The sequence below is a fragment of the Phaenicophaeus curvirostris genome, chromosome 8, assembly GCF_032191515.1.
Source record: "Phaenicophaeus curvirostris isolate KB17595 chromosome 8, BPBGC_Pcur_1.0, whole genome shotgun sequence".
NCBI classification, from domain to species: Eukaryota; Metazoa; Chordata; class Aves; order Cuculiformes; family Cuculidae; genus Phaenicophaeus; species Phaenicophaeus curvirostris.
In genome coordinates, this window is record NC_091399.1 from 4,065,529 (window position 1) to 4,078,760 (window position 13,232).

Here is a 13,232-nt window from a genome sequence, read left to right on the forward strand (position 1 = left end):
AATGAAGACTATTGATATAAATTCTCCTAAAACAAAGAGGATTTTTTTTTTGTTTTAAGAGAAATTTTGCTAGCATGACATTACTAAGGAAGTTTTGAGCAGGACTGTTTTTTTAGAACAGACATTACAGGTTAATGTGAAGATGTTGGAGGCAGAATAGGCAATGGTGGTGTAGTGTTTAGATGTGAACTACTGCCAATTTTCAAGCTGAGTGCTAGCAGAAATACCAGGGTAAGTGGAGGACCATTAACGGTTTCATCTCACTTGTTTCCATCTTTTGGAAGGAAGGTCAAGGGGCAGGAGGAGAAAGCAGTACTGCAGAAAACTACAGGAAAAGAATAACTTGATGAAAGAATACCAAGAGATGTATAGAACCTGGAAAGACCTAAGGGGTCTATTCTTAATCAATAACACCTTCAGGATGCAAACAATGCAAAAGACAAAAGAATTATTCACAATCTGAGATGGAGACAAGAATGAAGGCCTGAGACAAATGCAGGAAAAGTTTAGGATAAATATTGAACAACTTTCTCAATATTATGGTTTGCTCTTGAAATTGTGGCTGTGCTCTGTAACGTGCAATGTTTTGATAAAATGCAAGATTCACTCTTGCATGCATCTAGAAAAGAAGACCATGTCACAGCAACACGGAGGTTCTCCATCATCCTGTGTGTAAATTCTACTTGGAGGACAAAATATAAAGTATAACTTTTCTTCTTACAGGGTAGGGAAGAAATCTTAACCCCTTTCCAGCAAATAGCAAGATGATTTTGGGGACAGGCAGTTGAGTATGGCATATCAAATACACAACTCAAGTTTGGAATAATGGATTTTAATGCAAAGTTTGGGGAACACTCCTCCTGCAGTGATGTGCTTTGTGGAGGGTGTGATGCACCTGGTGGAGGCTGTGAGCCTTCTACTGAAATGCACTGGAAAGACAGTACAGTGTTAGACAAAACAGTTAAGTATCACCTGGCATTCACAGGCTTAAAAGATAGGCAAAAAAATGAGTAGAAAGGGAAATATAATCCTTCTTTTTTTTTACTTCCTAATCTGTTAGTGTTAGTGTCTTCAGAGAAATTCTTTCCTGGGCTGAAATCGTTCAAGCGGTTTTATTCATACAACAAAGTAGTGGTGGCACATGTGGTGCACAGCGTGGATGATATACCTAAGAATAACAAAATCATTTTTCTGGCTAATGTGAGGACATGCTGACCCATATCATGTGACTTTATGTAACCTGATGTAATGCTCTGTGTTTAGGGTCATGGATGAAGGACCTGTCCTGGAGAAACTGCTCTTTTTTCCACAGTCAGGAAGCAGGAAAAATATCGGTCACTATTGGTAGGGTTATTTCTATTCCTCTCATATATTGCCTAGTAGGGGTGAAAGTCCCTGTGTTGCAGTTCTGTGGTGGTATGTGCAGGGAAGGAGACAGGAGTAAGGAGGAGAGCATTTACTGTGCAGTACGGCTTTTATTCCATAGAGTATCAGCCTCTGCATCACCTTGACAGGAGTGGTGCTTCATATTGCAGTGTATGGAGTTGCCAGGAGGGGGGAAAACAGGAAAAATGAGGTTTGGTTTATAAAACAGTCTCACCCCTTGAGCAAGGAGCATCGATGATGTATCAGTGACTGTACCAGGCATTCAGGCACACAGTACTTGGCTGTAGGGCTGTACATCCTCTGTTGTGAGTTAAAGATTAAGGAAAGGATCTGGTAGCCTAAACTGCCAGTCACCCTGCATGTATTCTTGTGAGCATTGCCTTGTGCCATGGGTTCAGGTGATGCCGTTTCTTGTTCAACACAACCATTGTCTAAGAGCGTCCGACTTTTGCTTGCATCATGATTAAATCATACAGGGAGAACATGTGTTTCTCAACTCTGCCTGCAGCCCTTTGGATATGACTGTGTTTTAAGTTTGACAAGGGGAGGCGAGGGTGCACATGAAAGCGTGAGGTTCTGATTTCGTTCTTTTTGGTGCTTTCATACTGCAAAGATCAATAATTTAATTCATGTCAGGTGAAACCAGAAGCTTAGTTGCATTAATTTTTGAATGCTTGCATAGTGGATGCAAATTGATCTTACCTTGCTGGAGTTGTGTTTGCAGCCCTGCCACATATTGTTTCCAGAGGAGCTACATTGAATTGCACTGGCTGAATGTATGGCTTAGAAAGCACTATATGTGAAGAAACTTTGTTATTATAAGAGGAGGTAGGAAAGAGGGGGAATCATCAACAAACTGGTGATTCATTGGGGCTGGGTGCTGTTTTGATTTAGGCTGCCCATTGGACTGGTGTTTTTCACCCAAGGTAATGTTTTTGTTGTTGATGTTATTTGTTTTCTTCTCAAATATACCCCCTGCTCTTGGTTTAGCTCATCATCTATACATACAGCACAGAGCATTAGGGTGATTTCCAGTGCTCTCCAAAAGTTTTCACGATTGCCAGTGCTTCCTGTAAATGACAGAGGTGCACAAATGGTGCACTAATGTTCTGGCGAGGTATGTTTTCTGCAGAATCTGGAGCAAGTGTTGCTGCTCCTCCTGGATGCGTTGGTGCAGTGGCATTGCCGTGGCTGAGGCATTGTGTGGCCCTGACCTGGTTGGCACCCAGTAGGTCCTGGACTCCTGCTCCTGCCATGCTGCCCAATGTGGGGACATGATCTCTAGTGACTTTTCCCAGCTGACAACCTGGCTCTCTGCATGACTGTTTGGTCTCACCCAGCGGGCACCTGGCACTGATGAGCACTCTCTGTGGGAGGGAAGTGATGCCTGCCCTGCATTGTCCTCAGGTGGTGCAGAGGTTCCTCAGAGATGCATTTTGCTCCATTATCTCTTTGCAAATACTATGCCTGGTAGATATTACTGTGCCACCTAAAATGTCTCTTACTTACACTATTCTGAAAAAAATGCTCATAATAATTACCTAGCAGCAGGCAGCAGTTCCCTCTGTGTTCAGAGGCATCAATTGCCTGCTGCAGTGTTGCTCTCCTTGGTGGCTCAGGAACTGCCTTAGGTCCATGCCGGTGCTCACTGTGCTACCATGAATAAATGTAATTCTCTGATCACATCTCTCATTTGTGCGTTGATTTTGAACTAATGATTTGTTTGTGTGTGCATACCTAGGGAAAAAAATCCCAGTATTATGTGCTAGAATTCCACCTCTGTTTTGGACTGTTGCTCAGGACTGTCATGGAGGTAGAGGTACTGCATAGAGCACTGCTGATGTGCCTGGATTTTTATGAAGTCTTTGAAAAAACTTAATTAAAACTGTTTTCTAGATTTCATCCTCTGTAGGAATGGCCCTTTATAGGTTCTATCCATGGGATATTGTTTATCCAATTTAAGGTATTTAAATGCAGAATATTATTCTAGTGTATTTATTCCGTGGAAATCTAGACTTAATTTTTTTTTCCAAAGAGTTTGGTATTATGTGGAGCAGATACAGTCCACATTCAGAAGCTGCTGTGAGAGATGAGATTGAAGTGGGTTTGACTCTCTTCTGCATTTTGTCAAAAGCTTGCAGGTAACTTGACCTTACTGTATCTGAACATAATAAGTATTCTTTATAATTATATTAAAACACTTCCATACATAAATATCAATGTGATTTATCTTATTCTGTGTTTAATCAAATACATTTCTCTCCTTGAGATTTTCTTCAGTTGTCTAGTCACTGTGTTTCTGTTCAGTTTGTCCATACAAACTATTCACTCAGTCTCTGTTGCTTGCTTGCAGGATTTGCTTATGGATTGAATATCGCGATGTTTCCAGGTGTTGCCACATGTGCAATGTTAGGGATCATCTCTTGCACTGCCATTGCACCTGCACTTAGATTCCCCGAGTCTCTCAGTGTGCAAATCACAGCTGACAATTCAACCAAACCATGAAGTTACCTTTGCCAGTGCTGGGACGAAAACACCCACTGCTTTCCTGTGCTGGCAATCCCCTTGTTGGACTCGGTTACCCACAGCTGATTTCCCTGTAAATCATCACAGTTTTGCAGCCTCCTCTGCTTCAGGGAACCTCTCACCACAAACACAATTGACTTTTCTTACTGAAAACTGAGCCACAGCAAATTTCTTACATGATCAATTCTGTTCACTGACAAGATGCAACTGGCCTTTTTCCTCAGACCCCAATGAATGCCTTCTCCCTTTGACTCACTTCTGCTTTCAGCCTTACACTTATTTCTGCAGCCAGATTCCTAGGTCATTCCTTGCCCTATTTGAAGAGGTCAGGTTTACACCTCTCCCACACAGAACGTCTGCAAAGTCAGAAGCATTTTCTTTGAATAAAATTCAGTCCTTATATCTTTTGCAGACCCTTTCCCATGCAGAAACTCACCCCACTCAGGCAATCTTGGCTTGGTCCAGCCTGTTGTCATCTCCGTCAAACTCTTGCTGCTGTCGCTGAGCCCCAGCCTTTGATGGGCTCTGTCATCCCTGAATCTCCTTCCAGCTTTTGCTTGCAAGTGAGCAGGTCCCAGGGGCTCCAGGTGTGGGGCTGTGCCAACTGCCATGTGGCTCCCTGCCTGGCTCTGCCCACCCTGCAGAGAAGTGACCAGAGCGACTCCTGGTATGTATCTAATTTTGAAATTGTGTGCTTTTGAGTTACACTGTACAAAACCATACAGTAACTCCCAATGATTACAGTATAATTTGCACCTTTTCATTTTCATTTTCTAGTATGGCCCTAGTTCTGTATTGTTATTCATTTTATGTACCTTTTATCATATTTATCAGTAAATCTCCAGCAGACACAAAGCAGTGGGGTGTGTTTGCAGCACTACAGCTACCAGGGCTTGGCAAAATAGCAGTGTAAAAATCATTTGCATTAGAGCTAATAAAGACAGCTGGAATGGACCCCAAAATATGTTCAATAAACCAATAAGAGTGACTGCTGATTATACTCCTACTTTAGTAAAAGTAACTGGTTTTCATTCAATGTTTAGAGTACTGTAATTGTTTAGTGTAGTATTTCACTTGCAATTTAAATCTAATATAATGGTCAATGCCTGCTTTTAAATGCTGACAGTTTGCTAACAATTTCCAGTCTCATGCCTCATGCATTTTATTTCCTCCATATAAGGGTAGGGCAAATGTTTCACCATGTAGTTTGCTGTAGCTCCTAGTAAATGCTGATTCTTTTATTGTCACCATTATAGCCAACACTTTGGGGAATAAAGGCACGTTGGAGGGGTTTTTCACTCCAATTCCTGTATTCAGGATTTTCCAGAAATCTTCTGGAGGACTAGAGATCACTCTTAGGAAAATAATCACATGAATTAACCAGTTAATAGAATTATTTGAAAATCTAGATGCTAACATGCTGCTGTAATTTCCCTCTTCATTTCCCCATAGCAAGTTCAGCTTGTCTATCCCATAGAAATGATTTATTTAAAATACAAGTGTCTGACCCTGAAACAATAATACCCTACCAAACTTGCATGTCTTCAAAATATGTTAATTCTGAAACATGCATGTATTATCTTTCATAAAAGAAACATGCCTGGTTTTTTTCCTTGTTTGATGCATGCTGGCAATTTTTATAAAGAGGATAACTGATAGACATTCTTAATAACAATGACAAATAAATAACACCTCTTTCCCACAATGCTTGACAATGCAAGGATTCTGTGCAGGATTATTATAGGCAAAAATAACAAGCAGAATTTGCCTTTACCCTGTGCCATACGTGAAACAACAAATCAGTCTATACTAAGTTCATTTAGCCATATTTTACATCTTCTAGAACTGGAATTGTGTAGCCTACAAAACAATTTATATTTTATCTGTACCATCTAATTAATTAAATGGCCCCAGAGTACCAGACTCGCAAATCTCGTTAATAGCTGAATACTGAAATAAAGGCTGTTCACCCCTACTAGAATAATATTTGCATATCTCCACCTGCGATGGGTAATAAGTACCTGCCACAAATCAGAATTATGAATTTTGTACGCCTAACAAAACCGCAGGGGAAATTATACCTCAGACATTCCATAATAATTGCAGCTAAGCTGTTTAGTGCCATCCACTTATTCTGCCTGAAGTGTTTAAAGCAGCAACAGTTGTAAATGAATTCAGGCACACATTCAAGAGAAAATGTTTAAAAAAGTTTTTCTGTCTTGCCATATGTAATTATCTTTTTAGAAATGTTCAGCTACAAGTTATAACATGCTCACATTTAAAATTGCAAATTAAAAAGTAAGTTCCTTCAATTAAACTACATTTTATAAGGGTGGTTTTTTAAGTTTAATATGATGATACAGAAAACAGCTTGGACCACGTTTATCCCGTTGGTGTCCCAGAATCGATCTGGTCTATAAACAACTGCAGTGAGGGACCTGCTTTTGCAGTGCTTCTTTCCCCAGTAACATGCGATTCATAGGGAAGAGTTAACTGTTAAGACTTGAAGAGAAATATACTGCAATGTAAATAGTCTTTCATAGGCCAGGGAATTGGGACATTAAAGTAGGCAGCATTAGTTGCCTCTGGTTTGTTTATTTTCATGACTGGAATGGAAACTGCATATGAAGCAGAGCTGGGAAAGAACAGTGAGATGCTGGTTGTCCCAGCTTCTGGGTGGAAATATAAAGGAACGATGATGCCAGAGTTAACACTTTATTTAATGATTTGACTTCCAGAGATCACCAAAGCTCTTTAAGGGCATGGATCCTGCTCAGTCACCCATAGTAGGACAGCTCTAGGAACTCAACTGTCCTTTCCTTTGGGAATACAGGATGCTTCATCAGTGTGGTATGAACACATCTTCTGTGTATCTGCTGCTTTTGGCACTATGTGCCAATTCCCAGTTTATCGACAGAAGATAAGAGACCAGGGTACAGACAGTGCTTTTGAAGCCACAGCCACACATAGTGTGTGTTCCACCTCTGTCTCCAGGTGCAGATGCGGAGGCACGGGACAGCACCCGTCACTGTGGGAACTATGCTTTCAGCCTGTCTCTCTGCAGGAGCTGGCAGGAGATGGGTCTTTGTTCCTGCGAACATGAGGCATTAGGCAGTGGGCTGGTGAGAGTCCTGCCACCTCTCATGATGTTAATGCATGAGTTGTTATATTACAGATTTTAAAGAAGGCAAAAGCACAACAAAAATAACTCCTCCCTCACGCTGGTTCTAACTGAACACTTTGTGTTTTATTGAAAGCTAGACTTCTGCTCCCCAGAGCAGAGGGGAACAGAGCTGAAACTGCAGTCTGAATGGTATCTATGGTCACTGACATAATTTTAAAGCTACTCTTCTGATTCTGGGGAATTTTCTCTTAGACAAGCATCGGCAAGCCTGGGGATGCACGTTTAAACTGGGAGTGGCAGTACACTGGATGGAAGTGAGACACAGGGAGACCTTATTTCCCCCAGGTAAGAAGGGCAGAGAAGGCCCAGACAAGGGCATGGGATGATGGGGGGACAAACCAGGGTGTCCTTGAGGAAACTATGTCCTGAAGAGAGGCTGGCAGATTGGACAAACAATCAACTGCAAATGTTAATACAGACAACCGACTGCATCTCAGGGCATTTAAGCTATTCTAACACCAATCACTGTAGCCCTATATCACAAGAATATAGCCTCACTGTAACTCTTGCTGCCCCTCCAGAAGAGGAGCAGAAGCTAGGACAGGATTGCTCTGTAGCCTTTGCTGAGCCCTGCCAGCAACACGCAGCCCCTGGGGAAGGAAGCCCCGTGGCACTGCGGCTCCTGTGCCTATAAACGTCCACATCTGCATGCTGCAAGGGTAGCAGTCATTTTGCCGGTGTTCTAGTAAAGGATTAAACAATAATTAGGATTTATATATGTTCAAAAGGAAGGGGCAAGGTGCAGTGTGTCACAAGGAGGGTGATTAAGTCAAGTTGTCTGGCTCTGCCTAGACTGACAGCAGTGAGTCTGAGGGTTTAGGAAAATAGCTGATAGCCTATTATCATGATGAAGTGTAGCTTAAAACTACATTTTATATTTTAGAGGACTAACAGATGAGGTCCCTATGGATTTTTTTTTCATATTACATAAAATGGCTATGGAAGCTAAACCATAATCTCTCACTAACTTACACATTAGCCCGGGGCAATAAAGATGTTTTTATTGGAGGCAGATTTCATGAAAAGTTGTTCAGTTTTATCTCTGAATATTGTAGTATGCTGAAGGCATTTAAGTACCCTGTTGGGACACTCTGTCCTGGAAAGCAGTCACTCTCAAAGGAGAGCAAGGTCATTGGAAAAGCTCTCCTTTCTGATGGAGTGGAGCGGGATGCTGCCCTTTCCCAGCTCTTTTGCCTTAGCTGCAAACAGAGGCCAAGCTGCACTTTCAGACTGCAATCCCTGCTTACTTTCTAGCAGATCTGGATCTGGCATTGGCAGCCGAACAGGAGGCGCTGGTTGTCCTGCCTGCTTACTTAAGTTTTGCCAAGTCCTCCTTCCTCAGTCCCTGCCAGAGGTGCAGCTTCCTCCCTCCCTCCAGCAAGGTTGCAGGTCTGCCCTTCAGTTCACATCTCTTACCTGAGCTCTTCCCAAAAGCAGCAGGCTGGTTCCCTGCTGTAAGTTGCTACTTTCCCTGTCTTGGCTGGGAGCAATTAAAAAGCTTGTCCCAACTCCCATTGTCTTATCTTGATTTTTCACAACATCCTTTTCTCTAATCTTGACAAAAGCAGCAGTGGTTACCACTACCCATCTGGAGCATCGTGGTAACTGCTGCTTCCCTAATGGGTCACGCTGGCCAGGCTGTCTCTCTGTATGCATCCCTCTCCACTAATTCCTTCGATTTCACAGATAGCGTAGTCTGCTTGTCATCAGGCCTCTTCCACCCATCATCCATCACTCAGTATCAGCCTCTGACCATCTCTTGGCATTTGTTGTCATTTCTGGATGGTTACACCTTCTACCAAGACCTTCATGCCTTCTCCTGCTACTTCTGGGCTATCTCTTTTCACTTGGCAGCGGTGCCTCATAAATACGCATAAGCCTGACTTCCACCTGTGATTCAGTACTGAGTGTTTGTCTCCATGACTTATATGTTTGGAGGACTATTGGCCATTAAGGGGTCCTTTGCATCTCTTGGGTGGTCCCTGCTCCCCCACGGGCACTCCCACTCTCTTCTGGATCTTGCTGTCCCGTTCGGTTCTTGTAGAAGCTTTAATACATACAAAAGGTGGTAGAGTAGTCTCTCTAAAGCCAAAGACTTCAGAGCCTAGGCCAGACTGCTAGTAGTTAAAAGCATCAGAAAAAACTCATTGTACTGTTATGTAAATGCGTCAGTGTATGGCTTTAGCAGCAGCATTATTTGGGCTTAGCCCCTTTCCAGCTGTATTTGTATCAGCTTGACTCTGTCTGGAAGGCAGATGAGGAGTTGGCATTAGTAGGTTTCTTTCTATAAACTATTATGCAGAGGATAATCTCTGATTGATGAGGTCATGCCCTGCTACCTTGCAAAGAAATGCATGTGTGTCTCCTAGTTTTAAACCTAACGCCACACTTGGCAATCAGTCAGCGGTTCCTCATTGGTAATGACTAGCTGGAACTTTTTATTATATTTAATTTTGGAGTTTTTTCTTCAATTGCGTAAATGTACCAAATATTTTTGTTTAATCTTTCAATTTAGAAAAAGTACAGATTTCATCTTAAGTGATGCTTTAGTATGTATGATAAAAAGATGGTTTTGCCTTTACCTTGCACTTTCCATTCATATTATAATTTTTTGTTCAAGCTTAAGTAGTCCACATTTCATTAAAAAAGCATGCTATTCGTATTTCTTTCATCCCTATAAGATGGTAAAAGCAGTGTTGCTTTGATGAAATTTGGCAGGTGAGAGGATCTAGTTGAATCATCTCAAACCCCTGGAGTTTTGGGCCTCCAGCTATTATGGTAGAGCAGCTATGAGTATTCAAAAATTGGTCCTTTGTTTGCACTGAATTTCCAAGCCATCTGTAGCACACAAAAGCCACAGCTCTCTTTATAGTTCAGAATGAATATTTAAAAGTTCAGTTTTAGATTTTATTTGTAGCACACTCTCTCCCATCTGTCTTGTGTCTCAGAGCAGTTGCATTAAACTATACTCAGTAAAGTCAGAACTTGGTCTTAGAATTGAAGGTAAACCCCGACTCCTTTTCGTTTAGTATTGCAGGGTATGCACATGTGTGATCAGGATCTGCTCAGAGGACTGATAACATATGGTTTTATTTGTTCATGTGCTGTAAATTACAGAAAGAATTACAGAATCACAGAATGACCTGAGTTGGAAGGGACCCACAAGGGTCATCTAGTCCAACTGCTATCGCTCCATAGGACAACCCCAACATTCACACCATGTGTCTGAGTGCATTGTCCAGATGCTGCTTGAATATTGTCACTCTTGGCGCCATGACTACTTCCCTGAGAAGCCTGTTCCAATGCTCCACTACCCTCTGGATGAAGAACCTTTTCCTAATATCCAACCTAACCCTCTCCTGGCACATCTTCCTGTCATTCCCTCAGGTCCTATCATTGGTCACCAGAGAGAAATGATCCATGCCTGCTCCTCCTCCTTCCCTTGTGAGGAAGCCGTAGACTGCTATGAGGTCTCTTCTCAGTCTCCTCTTCGCCAGGCTGAACAGACCAAGTGTTTTCAGCCACTCCTCATACGACTTCCCCTCTAGACCATTCACCAACATTGTGGCCCTTCTCTGAAGACTCTACAGTAGCTTTATAGCCTTTTTATACTGCGGCACACATAACTGCACACAGTACTTGGGGTGGGACTGCATGAGTGTGGAGCAGAGTGGGACAATCACCTGCCTTGGCTGGCTAGCAATACCTTGCTTGATGCATCCCAGGATGCAGTTGGCAGTCTTGACTGCCAGGGCACGCTCTTGGCTTATGTTCAACTTGCCCTCAACCAGAACCCCCAGATCCCTTTCTGCAGGGCTGCTCTCCAGCCTCTTGCTCCCCAGCCTGCATGGCCATCCAGGATTGCTGTGTCCCAGGTCCAAAACCCAGCACTTGCCCTCATCAAACTTCATGTGGTTGGTATTGCCCAGTTCTCCGATTTGTCCAGATCTCTCTGCAGGGCCTCTTTGCCCTCAAGCGTGTCAACAGCTCCCCCAAGTTCCATGTTATCAGCGAACTTGGTTAGTAAATCTTCAAGTCCTCCATCCAGGTAATTTATGAAGGTATTAAAGAGTACTGGTCCTATGATGAATCTGCTTGTGACTGGTCACCAGCCTGAAGTAACCCCACTCACTATGAACCTTTGAGCTCGACCCATAAGCCAATTGTTCACCCACTGCATTTTGTGTTTATCCAGCTGTATGCTGGACATTTTGTTTAGGAGGATACTGTGAGAGACAGTATCAGAGATCTTGCTGAAATCCAGAAAGATGATGATGATGATTATAATATTAACAAGCAGCTACAAATATCACGTCATCCATCTGTTCTTGCAGTGTGGCAGAAAGAAAACCAACATCTGCTACTGGCTCTGGATGGGTGTAACATGATGGGGGAGTGTGACACCCTGGAGCTGGCCTGTTCCACACTGAGAAGCCATCCTCGAACTTATGTGCTAAGCCTCTGTTTTCACAGCACTGGTGGGAAAACACAGAAGCCCTTTGGGAAAGGGAAGGTACGTGGACACACTGCAGTGAGAGGCGACTTGTACCTGCTGCTGGAGAGGAGGTTGTAGGGAAAGGGGGTGGAGCAGCTCACTTCAGACAGTGTTGGCATATGCAGTCACATTTGTATATGTGTGTCTCCCTATTTCATGGAAAATTTAGCAAGAAACAAGAGAACTACTTTAAATTAGAGGAAAATAACTCCTTGTATTAATTTACCCTGTTGGAATATCTTTGCTTGTATCAGGTTCAGCATTTTGTATCTAAATCTTAGCTCAATCTACAAACTACATGAATTTTTTTTTCTCATCTATGTTTAACTAGATACTTGAAGTCACCTATTCTGAATCAGTGGCATCAAAGCAGAAGCACCATATCGTCCATGAAAAGTGAAGATCATGTGCCTCTCATTAAGGCATTCTACAGTTCTGTTAAGTCATTCATCCTTGCCCTGTCCTGAGTTGTAGTTGGATGTTTGTTAGACTCTTGAGATGTGAATGGATCACTGCGCTTAATGCCACTTTCCTCCTCGATATTTTTTATACTGAAATATATATATAATATATATATGTATACACGTGTGTATCTCCATTCCTTTCTGGAAAATATGAGCAAAATTTGTACATTAATATGTACCCCTATGAAAACTTCTCTATTTCAACAAGATTTAAGTATAACTAACATGTTGCAATTCATCATGTCAAATCTGTCCTAATGGTTTTGTTGTCTTGTTGTGAAATGGAATGAATTAAAACTATGGTACCCTGAACAGAATTCCTGGGATTAACTGAAAAATTGGAGCTTGTAAACCCAACAGTTTATGTTCTTACAAGTAAATTATATATTGTTGGTTCATCAGTTACACTCAGAAGGGTAAGAATTATTCAGATTATTGTACTGTTACTGTTTAATATAATGAAAACCAGTTATTTTAAAGTACAAGTAATTCTGCAGTATTTAATAGCAATTTGAAGTAGATGCCTATAGTTATTTAGCTAGGTCCTAAAAGAAAGCTGTGTATAATTCTGGCCGGGGTGTTTTCTCATCATTTCTCACTCATACCTTCTTTGAGGCCAGATTCTTGACTATGCAAACATGAACACTATATATAATATTTGAACTAACTTTTGCACTAATCTGTGCAGGTTTCTATTACTTTAGAGAACAAATGAAGAAATGAAAATGTAGTAAGTTTTTGCTGAACGGAATAAACCATGAGGCATTAACTGTTGCTTCTCATAGCGCTGCTTCTGAGACGGAATTCTGAGAGTCTTTTCCCAGTTTTGACTGGGAGTCTAAATTCATCGGAAATTCCTGTCATTGGATTCGAAATCCAGTGGGGTCTCCATGCACAGGTTCTCCTCGTTAGTATAGTGGTGAGTATCCCCGCCTGTCACGCGGGAGACCGGGGTTCGATTCCCCGACGGGGAGATAGAACTACTTTTCATGGTTGGACTCAATGATCTCAGAGGTCTTTTCCAACCTGGTGATTCTATGATTCATAGCACAGGCTATGAATTCATGGCTGCATTCCCATAAAAAGTGAGGATGTTTATACAGGTTTACCTCTTTTCCTCATGAAAGGCAGCCTTACCTTCTGGCTTTGCATTTCCTTACAATTTTCCATGTGAGAT

General features: G+C 42.0%; 1 non-coding gene across 1 annotated transcript; it reads left to right on the forward strand.

Moving 5' to 3' along the window:
* Positions 1-12,957: 12,957 nt before the first annotated feature.
* TRNAD-GUC (transfer RNA aspartic acid (anticodon GUC)) lies at positions 12,958-13,029 on the forward strand. Its single transcript has one exon. It is a non-coding gene; the product is annotated as a tRNA-Asp (tRNA).
* Positions 13,030-13,232: the final 203 nt, after the last annotated feature.